The sequence below is a fragment of the Lygodium microphyllum genome, chromosome 6 (assembly GCF_053477565.2).
Source record: "Lygodium microphyllum isolate KBCC chromosome 6, Lygodium_microphyllum_v1.1.10, whole genome shotgun sequence".
In the NCBI taxonomy this organism is placed as follows: domain Eukaryota; kingdom Viridiplantae; phylum Streptophyta; class Polypodiopsida; order Schizaeales; family Lygodiaceae; genus Lygodium; species Lygodium microphyllum.
Window position 1 is genome coordinate 146136816 of NC_141140.1, and position 15094 is coordinate 146151909.

Genomic DNA, 15094 nt, shown 5'->3' on the forward strand with positions numbered 1-15094 from the left:
CGCTACTACATGGCAAAGACATGAAGACAATGAGGCTGCTAAATATAAATTTTTGACTTCAATATATTTCCTTGCATATGATTTGAGCACCAAAGAGAACTTTTTTATGCCACCAGCAGGCAAATGGGATAATCGGTACAAAGTTGACTTTGCATGCCAACGAACCTAATAAGGTATCACATGATACAACTCAAGGCAAATATGTTAGTTTTCTCACCATGCACCAGGAAGATTGTAGAGAGTATTACCTGCCTAAACATAGCGGTCACTAAAAAACTGCATTTCAGAAACCAAATTTGAAGCTGCCAACTTTGGCATCCATCACTGTGTCCCAAAATGAGCCAGCATTTCTTTGCTTAGCTTTTGCTGCAGCTTTACTCTCCAGTTCTTCAATAGAACCAGGAAACATCTGGACATACAAGCTCTTGAACTTGTCATGCAAATTTACACGGTCTCTTGTGCCTGATACCAGTTGAGCAGAATTTGGCCGCTTCAGAAAGTCTAATACATTGAGAAGATTGCTCCTGCTCAACAGTGTAAAAAATATCAAGTCTATGTTCATCATGAATCAGCCCAAGTTTATAGCAACGAAAAGTCGACAAAGAAAAGAATGATCATGGTGCTGTAACAGGTATAAAAAGAAATATGTTCAGCTACACAACTTTCGTCTAGTGGAAAGCTATCAATGCAAATCAACAGAAGAAGCTACCTTTGAGCTTTGTACTCCCATGAGCATGATCATATTGAAGCTTAAAATTAGATGGAACAATGGAGCTTTGTACAGATAGGTCTGCATTTTAAAAAAATGAAAAAGATAAGATGGAATCTAAAATATAACTGCCACTGACCTCCTTCACTTAGGCTCCACTTATTCTTGTGAAACTTTTATACCAAAGAAATACATAATACAAACAGTAAAGTGAACAATAGAGCTTACCTGGTCCTGTGTCTGTGTTACTGGCATGACTACCACTACCATAATCTTTTATAAGCCTCTCTTGAAGCTTCAGTTTTTGGAGTATTATATTAGAGGAGTGCTTATTTGCTTCCTTGTTGACCTCTTCGAGTTCGTCGTCACCTTCTGAAGGGGCAGATGCAGATACACCATCCCTCACAATGATATCTGGTGTTTTGCGACTTTTTCAACCGAACTTCAGCAAGCGCTTGAAACCTCTTGCAGGTTCTTTGGGTGGAACGATCACTACTATAGACTTTTGAGAGGAGCCCAACTTCTTTTGTGAGTGAGTGAGATCCGTATCAGAAGAATACTGAACTCCAGAAGAATCCCGAGAAGCAAGACTTCCAACTGGGGACTCCACAAGGGTAGCAGCAGAGGGACTGAAGTAGTCAGGAATGATAGCGCCTAGACGCTTCAAACTTGAGCTAGCCAGAGAGGCAGCTTTCATAGGAGAGACTCTGGGTGCATATTGCTCTCCACTTGCTAGATTAGCACGAAATGACGCAGAACCACTTGCTGAGGATGCAATATGCACCACCTGGCAAGTACTCTCAGAGAGAAGTTGAGACAAAGTAGCACTTGGCACTCCCTTTCCAGCTGCTTCATCCCAAGGTGTGTGAGGTACAGAGTCTGGCTCAGATGCAAACTTACTATCGTGACGTTCATTAGTGCCCAATTCCATGGGAAATGAAACAATGTGACAACCCCTCTCAACGTGTGGCAATTTATCATCCTTCAAAAGTTCAGTAGCCTTGGCATCTTCGCATACAGCAAAGAAGCCACCATCTGAGTTATGAGTTACATCAACATCTGACAGCTCTAGAGTCTGTGCTTTCCCTTTCTCCTCCTCCTTGTAAGAAGATAAGGAAGCATCTGCAACTGGGGCTTCCACAGGAATGCATTCCCCATCGCTGGTGTCCATGACGCTCCTTGCAGATGCATGAGCCTCTTCATCAGAAATTCTTGTAGGAGTTCCTGGGACATCTTCGTCAGAACTCTTCACTACTTCGGCCTTCAGTTTTGCAATCCCTGGCCCAGCACCAGGTCCAATGCCAGACCCTTTGCGCAAAAAGGGCTTCATTTCCTGAATAGGAGCAACAGAACTTTGCCTTATCTTGCTCATGATAGGAGCCTCCACTTTTATGTCAGTTTCAGTGCTCAAGAGGGAGAGGGAGACCTCCCCTTCAGGCATAGGAGATGGATCTGTTAATTCACCTGTCACAAAACTCTGCCTGGTTTGCCTTGGTCGGGTCTTCTTCTCTACCCTTGAACTTCTTTTGGGTACACTGCCATTTGGTCCTGATTGTAAAGCCTTGCTTGCTCCTGGATGCTGAGCAGGAATCCCAGCATCCTTGGAAAGCACTATCGCAGAGCCCGACAACTTCCCTGGAGATGGTTTCATGTTTTCATTCTTCGGGTCTGAAAAGCAAGGAACCAAGGAGGAAAGAGAGTTCTCAGGGGCATTTGAGGAACTAGGGGTCCTCTGGACCAATGGCTTACCCCAGAGTTCCTCAAGGAGTGGTTTTAGGGGAGATGGAAACTATTCGTCTGGAGCTCCCAGGAGTGCTTGAGTTCTTTTGAGATGCATACACCGCCTTCTTTGCCCTATGAGCTTTTGGTGTCAATGCCTGCTCTTTCACCACTCGGGGTGTTAAGGGAGGAGAGGGAGGACTACTATCAGACCTCGAGTAATCCTTTGTCAACAATGGTTGAAGATTGCCATGCCCAACCATTCCATCCTCCTGCCAACAGATGTCAAATATTCATAACACATTAGAATCTATGGACAAAATCTCATGCCAAAACAAATTCAGCCAGATCTTTACCTGGAGTCTTTGCATATCCCTCAACTTGGCCTAAAGGGCAAGCAGCTTGGCAGCACGAGCCTTGGCATGAGCTTTGTCATTGAGCTTGGCTGTTTGGGCATCCATCTCCGCTTTTCTACGCTCTAGAGTTTCCTCCATCAGTCTTAGTTTGGCTCATCTAGAGTATAGCTCTTAGCCTTTTCTTCACCATCCCTGCTGCTACTGGTGTCCATAACATGGTGTCTCTCTTTACTCTGGCGTTCAGAAAAGTAATTGATACTGCGAATCACGACCGACCCGGCCCGCCGGCTCCCAAATCGACCAACTTGAACCTTTTTTAAAGGAGAGGCAGACCACCTTCTAGGAGAAGCTCTTTGTGAAAGACCTTTGCTTGGGTACCCTTGCGGTGGTCTCATTGGGCTTACTGCTGCAAGCTCATCAGGCAGTGGCATTGGGCTTGTACATTGTGAAACTACAGCTTCATTTATAGCAGAACAACCCCCTCTTGTATCACAGTTATCATACACTTGTGAGGGACTCCAAGATACTCCTCCATCAGCCTCTTTGGTTGGATTTGGCAGCTTACTCTGTAACTTCGGCAAGCCATGCAGGACTGCCAATCTGTCAGACGCCCTCTCCTCTCGTGCGGTGAGCTCATAGAACCAATTGCAGGCTACACTGCAAGAAAAAATAGGAAAAAAGCAGCTGTAAACTTGGGCTGATTCAAATAGCTGCTCTCACTAGATACTCCTTGTTCCAGTTCATCAAGGCTGGCCACTTACATAATGCATCTGTTATGATTACTAGCTCATTCGGTTCTTCATAGTTTGTGATAAACTCCTGCATAGAAAGGTTGCTCCGCTTGTCAATGTTGTCCACTGAAAGCCACTCCTGTTTCATACTCAGGCTGCTGCACAACCAGCCCAACTCTGAAAAAAAACCAACCACCTGCTCTTGTGTTACAAAAGGAGACCTTGATAGTGATATAAAATTTCACAGTGACTTGCAAACAACTGCTAGATCACATAGGGGTCGAATCTTCCAGTGAATTCGCCAGATTTCTTGCTTCAACTAGCTGAACATAGAGATGGCCCATATAGCTTGCGTCCGGATCACTGTCAAAAATACTTTTTAGAGATGACTCAACACAAAAATTAGTTACTGACATGCTAAATCAACAATTGAACAAAACAACTGATAGGAACCTTCACCATGTTGTCCTCTTAGATATTCACCATGTTGTCCTCTTAGCTAAATCAACAATTGAACAAAACAACTGATAGGAACCTGTACTGCAAATATCAATAACACAATCAATTGCTACGTGAAACTAATCTGAATTTGGGCTACTATAAAACTAGAGTACTATACGAGATAAACCCCGTTCTTCCAAGAGACAATGGTTGGAATTTACCTGCTCTCCCAAAAAACATATAGTGGATGTCATTCAGCTCATGTCATTCCACAAAAAAACACTTCAATCCCACAAAAAACACTTGAGTCCCACAAAAATTCAGCTTATGTCATTCCAACTCCTTCCCAAAAAACACTTCAGTCCCACAAAAATCCAACTCATGTCATTCCAACTCCTCCCCACTTTGCAAGGTGGAGGATTCGTTGCCTGCAATCATATGAAAATGGAAAGAATAAGGTCACCTGTGTTATAACATGACTAAAACACAAATTACAACCAAATGGTTCCATACTTACATGATTTAAATAAACATCTAACCAGCAGACTTCAAGAAATCGTTAAAGATTCGATAATCATTTTGATCAAGAACATATCTATCAGTAGCCTCATTGTATGTTAAATGTGCCAATGCAATAATTGACTCAATATCAACCATGTTTAAGTTTGTCACATCATAAGAGTATGTATGGTGTCCTTTCACCTTCTGATACCAACCAAGCTGAACCTCCATCCCTTGTGGTCGATCTACCAAGTCAAGACCTCGCTTGTAATCTACATACCTGCCACCTACCTTCTTTCGCATCTTTTGGACTCTTCCAAGATACCATGTACTATGAAGAGTTTGCATCTTCTTCAATTTTGTGGCTTTTCCATTTCTCTTGAAATTTGTGTCTCTGTTTCCACATGTATCATCGTAGAAATAAACAGCACAATCTGACCCTATTCCAAAGAAATTTCCATTGGTTGTTGATGCTAATTTTCCTTCATTGCTGAAATACACTCCTTGTCTTACCCTTGTCAACCTATCTTTTGATAGTGTTGAGTTTCCATTGAGTTGACTCACCAAAGTAGACTTGAAGATGAATTTCTTGTCAACCTCCACCACGGGCGAGATAGTCTTGTTTTCATCCTCAATGCTTGCCTCATCTAGAATCCCATCCACCTCATGTCGAATCTCACTCAGAGCAATGACCTCGTCATCTCCGTCGCTACCTTCAATGGGCCTATCTTCACTGCAAGGCTCCACAAAGTCATCGTGCTCATCGGCGTCACCCATTTCAGCATCTATCTTTGACCACATTGATTGTGTATCTATCCAAGGCTCTGTCCACCATTCAACTCCTTCGATTGTGCTAGGTTTGATCCCCAATGACTCACAAAGATCTTGTACCCGCTTCAATCCCTCTTTCAATGCATCTATCAACTTTTCATCAGAGGAAACGCTCTCGTAATTCCCAAGATCTGCTTCCAAAATGCCTTCATGCTTGTTCAAAACCTTCCATATGTGTTCTTGTTTCTTATGTGCCCTTGAAAAAGTCACCCCATTTGATTTACATTCATGCACGGTAATCTTGTTCAAGCTTCCAACACAATGCAAAACATCTCCAAAATCAAATGCTCTTTCTTGCCCAACCATACCTCCAATCTTGCTGAAATAAATTTCTGTTGCATCCGATCCTGTGAGATGTAAAGGACACTTGAGATTTGGGAAGAAATCCCGAAACATCTTTATAAGTAGAACCACAAAATGACAAGAAAGCTGGGTATCTGTGTAAGCCTCTTTGCTAATGAAGTTTTTCTTAAGAGTGTATGTAGAATGATGATGAATCCATAATCTCCACAACTTGAAGAAGAAGACCACTTTACTAGCAAGCACCACACGCTCTCTCAAGTCTAAATGTGGAGACAAAAAAATGTCTATATAATCAGCAACAACCTGCAAATATGCCCCAGTCCCTTGCATGCTCCTCTCTTTTTTTTGCATTTCTATCATACATTTTTGAACTTGTCTAGAGACAATCACTTGGGCTGCTCTCCAATTTTGCCGATCGTTTCGTTGTATATCTTCTTCTCGTAACTTGTGTTGATCGATAGAGAAATGATTATAGACCAAAGCAACATGATTGAGTGTAATCCAAACTTGTCCAATCGCTAGTTGTCGAATAGGACTATCAAGAGGGTTCACAAGCTTCTTTCCACAATGCACAAAATCTTGATCATGTAGTCCATACACATTGTCTCCTATGATTCTGCCTTTGAGTTTCCATCCATCCCATTTGATACCAAACTTTCTATCACTTTTTCCTAAATAGTCTTCAAGCATAAGCTTGCGACGTCTACTATCACCATCTGAAGCATGTCCAATTATTGGCCCTAGGCAATCCTTCCATTTTGCATTCCACATTTGCTCCACAAGACTCCATTGAGCTTTGATGAAATCGCTATCAAAGCGATTACAAGTGCAATGCACAGCAAGAGCTAACCGTGGAAGACTCTCATGAAGCGGGTTGACAATGAGCAGTCTTGCATAATGTCCCACTACGTGATTTTGGAAGGCATCCACTATTGTCTCATATCCTTGTGCTCCATCTCCAACAATGATAACATCATTTGAGGAGCATTGATGATCCTCTCCCTTTCTTCCACAAAACCCAATTAGAGTGTCATCCTTCTCATTCCATCTGCAAAAACATGAAGCTCCACTTTAACATCTTTATTTCCATGGACTTGTTACATAAATAAATTTTAAAACTGAAGCGAAGAGAAATTCAACTAAGTTTTTACCTGATGCGACGCTTGATGGTTGTTTCATCTTCAACAATAATGAATGGCACCCGTGATGCTATTCCATGTTTGGACTTTACATCCTTGTATATCTTTCCAACCATATCAACGATATACTCATGCTCTCCGGATTGAAATTGAGTTGCCTTTCTTCCTTGCCTCCTTGTGGTTGACAAAGATGGCCCTCCAAGGTTTACGCTTAGAAAATCATGCAAGCGCGGCCCACCCCATAGCTTTGCAACCTCAAAAATGGTCTTTGAGGATTCTGCATATCTTTGCCCCTTTTTCAATCTTAATGCATTATTTGCAATGTCTTGAAGAAAAGCCCATAAAGCTAATTTGCCACCAAACTTTCCTTGCCTATGAGCCTCAATAATGTTATTGCAAAAACGTTGCACATCCTTCCTATTAATAGCCTCATAGTTTGCTTCTTTTAAAGACCTGATTCTCACTGAAAGCACCACAATCTTTGCCTTCAACCACCATATTTTTCTCTTGGCCTCTCGCAAGTTTTTCTTTGTCTCAACTACAACACTTTTAAGCTCTGCACCAGAAAGGTAATCCAATCGCCTTCCTCGACCTGTTTGCCTCTCTCCTCTTTTCTCAATTGCACTACCCTCCCGAAACACTCTGCCACGAAAATCAGCGCAAGATGGAATTTTCTTACAATACTCGCATGTGAAACTTTCAAACGGAATTCCAATTCTTGAGATCCGAAGACAGCACACATGCCTAAAGCATCCATCTATCCTGTATTCAACATCCCCATCATATAAAGTAGCTTTTGTATGTGGCTCACAAAACCACTCTTCACCCATCTTTAGGTCTTGGAGAAAAGGTTTTATATCAACCTCACTACCATTAACATCAAGTTTACACTGCCATAATCCCCAACACAGATTTAATAAATGAGAGCTTGAATCACCTGCATGGATGGAAGCCACCTCCGCATGCTCTTTGGTTGATACGAGGAATGCACCCAAAGTTTGTTGACATGGATCCTTTTCAAAATTCTTTTTAGGTCGCCCACTAGCTCCTGTGAAGAGAGAAGATGATTGCTTTATTGTGGTCTTCTTGCTCCATGCATTGATGTGAGATTTTGCATTGATATGTTGTGTTAGGATGGTCTGCAAATCTGAACCTCGAGGACATAGGTGCAGCCACTTCCCATCATATTTGCACACAACTTTGACACTATTTTTATCTTTGTAGTCATGTAAAGTTGCTTCAACCAACTGAAAATCAGCCCCTACATGAGGATACAAAATTTTGATAAGAGTTTAGAAACGTAGCTGACAATTGAATCTGATATGCACAAGCAAAAATCCTTAAAAAAGGAACCAAAATAAGGGACTAAGAATTGTCTTACATGATTCAACAAATATCTTTTACAAAAAAATATTACAATTTACAACATAAAACAAGAAGTTGATTCTTACCTTCATGAGTTCTATTGAAATTATTCATCTCCTCAATAGCTGCCAAGATTATTATTGCATCATCAGAATCATTCTCGTCTTTTGGAGTACTTCCATGAGAACCATGAGTAGAAAATGCATCAAACCTCAAACTTCGGTTAGATAAGTATCGTTTTTGATGTGCTTGACCATCTAGAATGTGAAATCTCATGAAGTTTGACAAGCATGAGTATGCGGATTGCTTGCCACTAGTCACTCCCGATCCATAAGCACTCCCACATTCATTGCACCACACTCGAATCAAAGGTTGGTCATTGACATCTTCCGTGATGAGCTGAAATTTATCATCTCTAGATGGCTTTCTCTCACTCAACTTCTTGCGGACCTTCTCACATTGGACCTCCCAAATTTTGAGCGCTTCTTGTGTTACTAAAACACTCTTGAGCATGTTGACTCTCCCACCATGATCACCCGCTTCCCTTATTTGATCGCCCTCTTCCATCCCATCCATAGCAGTAGCTTCCATGGAAGTATTTAAGCTTCTACAAACACGCTTTGAGGACCCTCCATCATCCACCGTGGTTGATAACCTCTTTATGCCAACTCGCTTGCTATTCTCAATTTTCCAACGCTCCTCTTGTATTGCATTCAATATGCATACTCCATCACAGTCTTCATCTTCAATAACAAACTCGAATGATTCACTTACAATGCCATCTTGGATGATCTCTTGACGTATATCACTATAAGTGCAATCTGCCATCACTCTGACGTAGCCCAGCACCTTCTTCTCGTTACTCCCATGATCACACACCTTTATGTGAGTCTTTGATGCCATGAATGATCAGATCTCTAATCAAAATAACCATACAAGAGACATGAATGATCAGATCTCTAATCAAAACAACCATACAAGAGAGAATGAGGAAGGAAGAGTAAAAAAAAAGACAAAAAAGACATTGACACACAAACTATTCTCTCTTTTTCTCTCTCTCTCTCAATCTCTCTATTTCACACACACTAATGATGGGAATTGGAAAACTGGAACCTAAATAATATGTGCATGTTAGAATCAAAGATTACCAGCTTTTCAAGAGGTCATGAAGTAGATGCGGGGGATGCAGAGATCGTTGCCACCAGCCAAGATGGGAATCAAAGCTATGACGGGTGAATGGCAAGGTGAATGTAATCCAGCTCTGCTCTTTCTCAGGAATTGGAAACTTCTTTACCAGATGTTGGGGACTACTGCAAACATGCACAGTTCAGCAGCATACCATCAAGAAGTAGAGGTCCAACATATCATGCAAGTGGTATAAAACCAGAGCATTAAAAAGCGAGAGAGCAATTCAGCATATCATCAAACACGAGCAGTACACCATATCATCAAGAATTAGAAATCCAACATATCATCAAGAATTAGAAATCCAACATACTAGCCACATTGCTGGCTGGACGCTTAGATAAGAAAGCATCCAGCTTTGGCTGAGACTTTCTCTTCTTCCTATGAGAAGAAGAAGATTTTTCTATTCTCTTGTTAAGATCCATGGTCTTTTGATCAGATATGTGCACAAATCTACTCTGGAATCCATAAAACCATATCATGTAGAAAGCAAGAGATGATGACAAGATCTCATAAAATAGAGCACTCATATTACCAACGAAACCTTACAAATAGGGCAATCATATTACCAACAAAACCTTACAAATATGAGACATTGCAATTTGTCAAATACATGCAGTACAAAACAATAAAAGAAAAGAATAATGTTTAATATACCTGTGTAGCCCAAAATCTAAAAGCTTCATGTGCCCATGGCGATCTAGTAATAGATTGTCTGGCTTGATATCTCTATCAAAAACAAGTGACAAATCACAAACTAAATCCAAACCTTTCCATGCAGTAAGAATCCAGTAAATGACTTGATGTACGTCTTGATATGTTGCCTAACGGCCTACATACCGGAACCCTTCCTGGAGAGGGAAAACAGGATGCAGATGCAGTTTGGTCCTAAGCTAAGGTACCAACTTCAAGAGAAGAAGGCATCAAATTATGCTTGTAATTATGCCAATAAACAAAACGGCAATTATTGATGTAGCATGAGACAAGCAAACAGCTATGCTTCAAGCATTCCTATAATAGGAAAAGATTTCAAACCACTCACCAGTATTTTTCCACTAGTCATCCAATAACAAATGGAGTCACAAGAAAGCCTACCCAACCACAATAGTGTCACACTTAAAAGTTTTCACAACTTTTTTCAATTGAAGAAATGCTTACCAAGTTCTACGAGTTACATGGTGCTCCTCTCTCGCTTTTAAAAATAACACAAAATGATATCAGCAAACAGTTTTGTGGCATTTTATTGGGTGTGTATAGTTGGTGATTGCTACTAAGACTTTCTTCCAATCTTTCTTCCAATCGCCTATTCTCACAGAGAGGGACAAATAGTCTCTCACAACCTCCTTTGCTAAAGTTGAGGCCAACACTCATAGCTAAATAACGAACAACCTATGGCTTTATTCCAACACGTTGAAGCTTAGGAAATGCACCACAAGATGTCTCGATATGAACATAGTTAGGTGCATAACAGGAGAAACCTAGATGAGCACCTACTCAATAACGTAGCCAGGCACTGCTTTGCAGAAACTGGCATTGGACATGTTAGTAGAAGAAGATAGTACTTGATGGAGCTAGGCCTTCTAATATTAGACGAGCCATCTCACAAACTATAAAAATTCAACGATCCAAAAAGTTTAGGAAGCTGTAGTGTAGTCTCCCATGAGGGGAACCCAAAGATTCATAAACCCAAACTATGCATGAATGTGAGAGACATTACTAAAGGATAAATGGTGCCCTAGCTTTTTCCAAAAGACCCCCTACTTGTTATAAACGAGGGCAGCAACTTGGTTAAGACAAGCAGTAACAGAAAAATCCAAGTTTTCATCACAAATAACCGAGAGCATCAAGTAATCAGAGAGAAAAACAGAGAAAAGGATGCACTCAGGCGAGCACATTTCCTGCATTGCAAAGGAGCGTAGCGCCGCTGAACGTCCACTTGATTCACTGGATCGTTTCCATGTAGAAAGAGACACTGAGCCCAAAAGAGAACTTCAATCAGAGAAAAAAAGCTTACCTGGGTACGAGAAGAGCTTAACAGAGTGATCAAGAGAGCAGAAGGCGACGCTGGTTCCAGAAGGGGAGAGAGCGAGACTCGTAATGGCGGAGCGGTGGTGTAAGAGGCGCCGAAGTGGAACAATGGGAGACGAGGCGGGCCAAGAATGGATGAAGAGGGTAGCATGTGAATTAGAGGCAATAAGCTGTCTCTGCTTCTGGTGTTCGTGAGGAGGGAAAGGAGGGCAATTTTTTTTTTTTTTGCAATACCCTCCCCAACAGAGGGCAGACGATACCTCCGGGGGTTGAACTCACCCACCCATTCACCTTTTTTTTTTTGGCAATACCCTCCCCAACAGAGGACAGACGATACCTCCAGGGGTTGAACCTAAGTCCTTTACTCACCCACCCATTCACTTTAACCACTCGACCAAGCCCCCTTTGGTTTAAAAAAACTTTAAATGTAAATATTAAAATAAATTTTAAATGTAAATAAAAGGAGGGCAATTTTAACGAGAGGAGAGGGGAGGGGGTGGGGAGAGCAATTGGTCTGTCGTGTTTCTTTTCTTTCTTTTCTGAAGAAAGAGAGGCTTCTTATCGTGGGAGACGTTCCCATTGGGTATGGTGGTCGATAGATACCGAGAGAGAGAGAGAGAGAGAGAGAGAGGGAGGGAGGGAGGTACCTACTGGCACTACATTTATTAGTTGTTGATGGTTTCTCACGGGAGGAAAAAAAATCTTCATTTTGGGCTAAAGCTGGGGCCAGTGGACAATGGGCAATGGACATTGGGCACCGGACAATCCTTTGATAATGAGTCGTGACTCATAACATTCCCCCCGCTCTCCACTCCTTAGACTAGTTATCTTTACTACTACTAATAACACAAAAAAATGACAAGAGATTGATACATTTGAGCATGTCAATTGACATGCAAGGTTTTTCAACACTTGTCAAAGTGACAGGAAAACTTTTAAACATGAGTTGTTATTTGACAGAGAAATTTTTCCATTGCTTTTTTTGACAGGCAAAATGGCCCTTGATAGGAAAAACAGCCGTCAATTTTAGGCCTTGCATACCAGCCCTAAAGGCTGCACCCTCCCCACATGCGTGGAGTTGAGTGAGGGAGTGTTGGTGAGGGGGTTGTCGAACGTGTGGATGGTGTGGTTGCTGAAGTCACAAGACATTAAGTACAGACTCTCTTTCTAAAGGCCCATTATCAACACCTTGTGACCAAAAATCGCCAAATCCAGGTAGCTCTCAAAATGGTTTCCAGTCCAAAATTCCAAATCAATCCTCTTATGAAACAGAAAAAAAGGCAATCAAAGACCTGGAGTAACACCACAGGCTGGGGTTTTCTATAAAAAGGGATTTGTGTATGGTTTATAAAATGAATTTTCTAACTACAATAATGATGAAGATGCCGTGTTTGTTTTTTACTTGATTTTATAGTACTTTTTGTTATATGATGTTGGGAGAGTTTGGTGTATTTTTTAAAAAATGCCTTTGAAATTTAGTAAAAAAACATCCTAGTTCTTGCTTTTATAGGTTTTGTAAGCTCTTGCACATAAGTTTATTTCGAACACTGGTAGAAACCCATCACTGGAGAGAAAAGGAAAAGATTAAGGTTAGGACTTTTTTTTGGCCTTGGTATACGCCTCTGTATAAGTCTCGGTATACGCCTCAGTATTTTTGTATACCGACGCACATACCGAGACGTATAGAAAGACTTATACCGAGGCATATACCGATTTTTGCGTCGATAGGCCGTGTCGGTATATCCATAATACCTTGTAGTGTGTGTGTGTGTGTGTGTGTGTGTGTGTGTGTGTGTGTGTGTGTGTGTGTGTGTGTGTGTGTGTGTGTGTGTGTGTGTGTGTGTGTGTGTGTGTGTGTGTGTGTGTGTGTGTGTGTGTGTGTGTGTGTGTGTGTGTGTGTGTGTGTGTGTGTGTACTAACAACCTAGTTCTGAAGATTTATGGATAAAAATACCCCTTATTTTAATTTCTCAGTATACAATATTTAACCCCCTTCTTTCATTTTAAATCTGTAGGTGAAACTGATATTAAACCCCCTCCTGTTGAGTGCACGTGCTACACCTACGGGCCTATAAGGTGGATCCCCCGGGGCTATCTAGCAGAATGTTATGATTAATTGAGTTTCAATGGAAGATATTGCAAAGGGAAAACAATAGCAATTGTTGTTGCTGGCCTCTAAGAAAGTATACCAATTTTTGACACATACATTTTTCTCTCAAAATTGAGTTTTGTTAGAAATAAGCCGAGTTTTAAGCATTAATGTTGGCATGGTATGTTGACAGGTAACCACCATGGCAGGACAAGACAAAGGGGGCAAACTCCCATTTTCTGAAGAAGAGATGACCAAGTTCGGCATCAGCGTTGAGACACGAGGATTCAGTCAATTCACCTTCAAGCACACGCTGAACTTGGATGAGGCCATCTTGGAGGAACCTGCAGTCAAAGAATTGGTGGACAGATGCCACCTCCACAAGTATGTGGAAAAGATGGGGCAGGCCGTGGATTACGGCATGTGTGCTGAATTCCTGAGGAACTTTAATAAGGGCAGGAACTATGGCACTGTCACAGTGAGGACAGGGGAGCAGGAAAGAAGAGTTGAAGTGCCCCTCAATGCAGCAATCGTAGAGAAGGCCTTGGGGCTCGTACCCAAGAAAGAGAGGCGGCTGAGAAGGGATGTTTACGCCATGCTGGGGGTAAAGAAAGAAGAGGTACACACAGTGGATAGAATCAGCTTAGCTGACATCCCGGATCCAGCAGTGAAGGTGCAAGAGGAGATGATCCACACACTCTTCTCGGGCCAAAGGTACAACGCATTGATGAACAGGATCGGGGTCCCGTTGTTAGAAAGCATCGCAGCAGGAGTCCCTGAGGAGGTAGTCTGGAATGGGTTTGTGCAGAAAACCATTCAAAGCTCAACTGCCCTTCTTACTCCAGCGGAAGCACCAGCAGGAGGAGAATCCCCTGCCTCAACAGCACGCTTCACAAGGAAGAAACCTGTCTCAAATGCGGCCACAATTAGATATGGTGGTGTTTTGACAGCTATCATAAATGAAGCAATGAAGGATGCTGGAGTCATGGAAGAGCAAACTGCACATCAAACCCCACCGCATCAAAGCCCACCTCACCACCACGAAGGAGAAGAATAAAGTGAAAGAACGATAAGTGATAAGGGAGAACAGGAGGTGCCGCCTACACAAGCAAGCAAACCAGAAGGACAAAAGAAAGGGGACAGGAGACAGAAGGAAAGGAAAGAGGAATTAAGCAAAGAAGAACGAGCTGAAATCAAGAGGGCTCAAAGAGAGTCTAGGAGGGCTGAGGAAGAAAGAAGGAGGAAAGAGAAGGAAGAGCTTGCAAAGATAAGAGAAGAATCAAAGAAGGCAGAAGAGGACAGGAAAAGCAGGGCGGAAGAAGAAGCTGAAGAGCAGAGATTGAAGGAGCTAGCCAAGTTGGTAAAGGCTACACAAAGATCTGTGGAAGAGACCCACGGGGGTGGAGAGCTCGAACCTGTGAGCCCCCGTCATAAAGTCGAAGCTAGTTCAAGTGTGGAAGCAGCTCCAGTGTGGCTGTAGGCAAGGGCAAGTCCCTACTACATCCACTTCCTTCCTCTTTTGTGCCTGCAACGACTGAAACCACGACTACAACCACCACACCACCCACACCTCCCCTCGACACGGCACAGCTAATGAACATGATGCAAATGCTAGTGAGCAAAGTGGCCGAGATCGTGCCAAGAACCGGATTGACATGCAGAGCCATGGCAAGACCCTAAAAGACAAAGGTTGGAGGC

General features: G+C 42.2%; 1 pseudogene; it reads right to left on the reverse strand.

Moving 5' to 3' along the window:
- Nucleotides 1-283: 283 nt before the first annotated feature.
- LOC148035254 (uncharacterized) lies at nt 284-3931 on the reverse strand (annotated as a pseudogene).
- Nucleotides 3932-15094: the final 11163 nt, after the last annotated feature.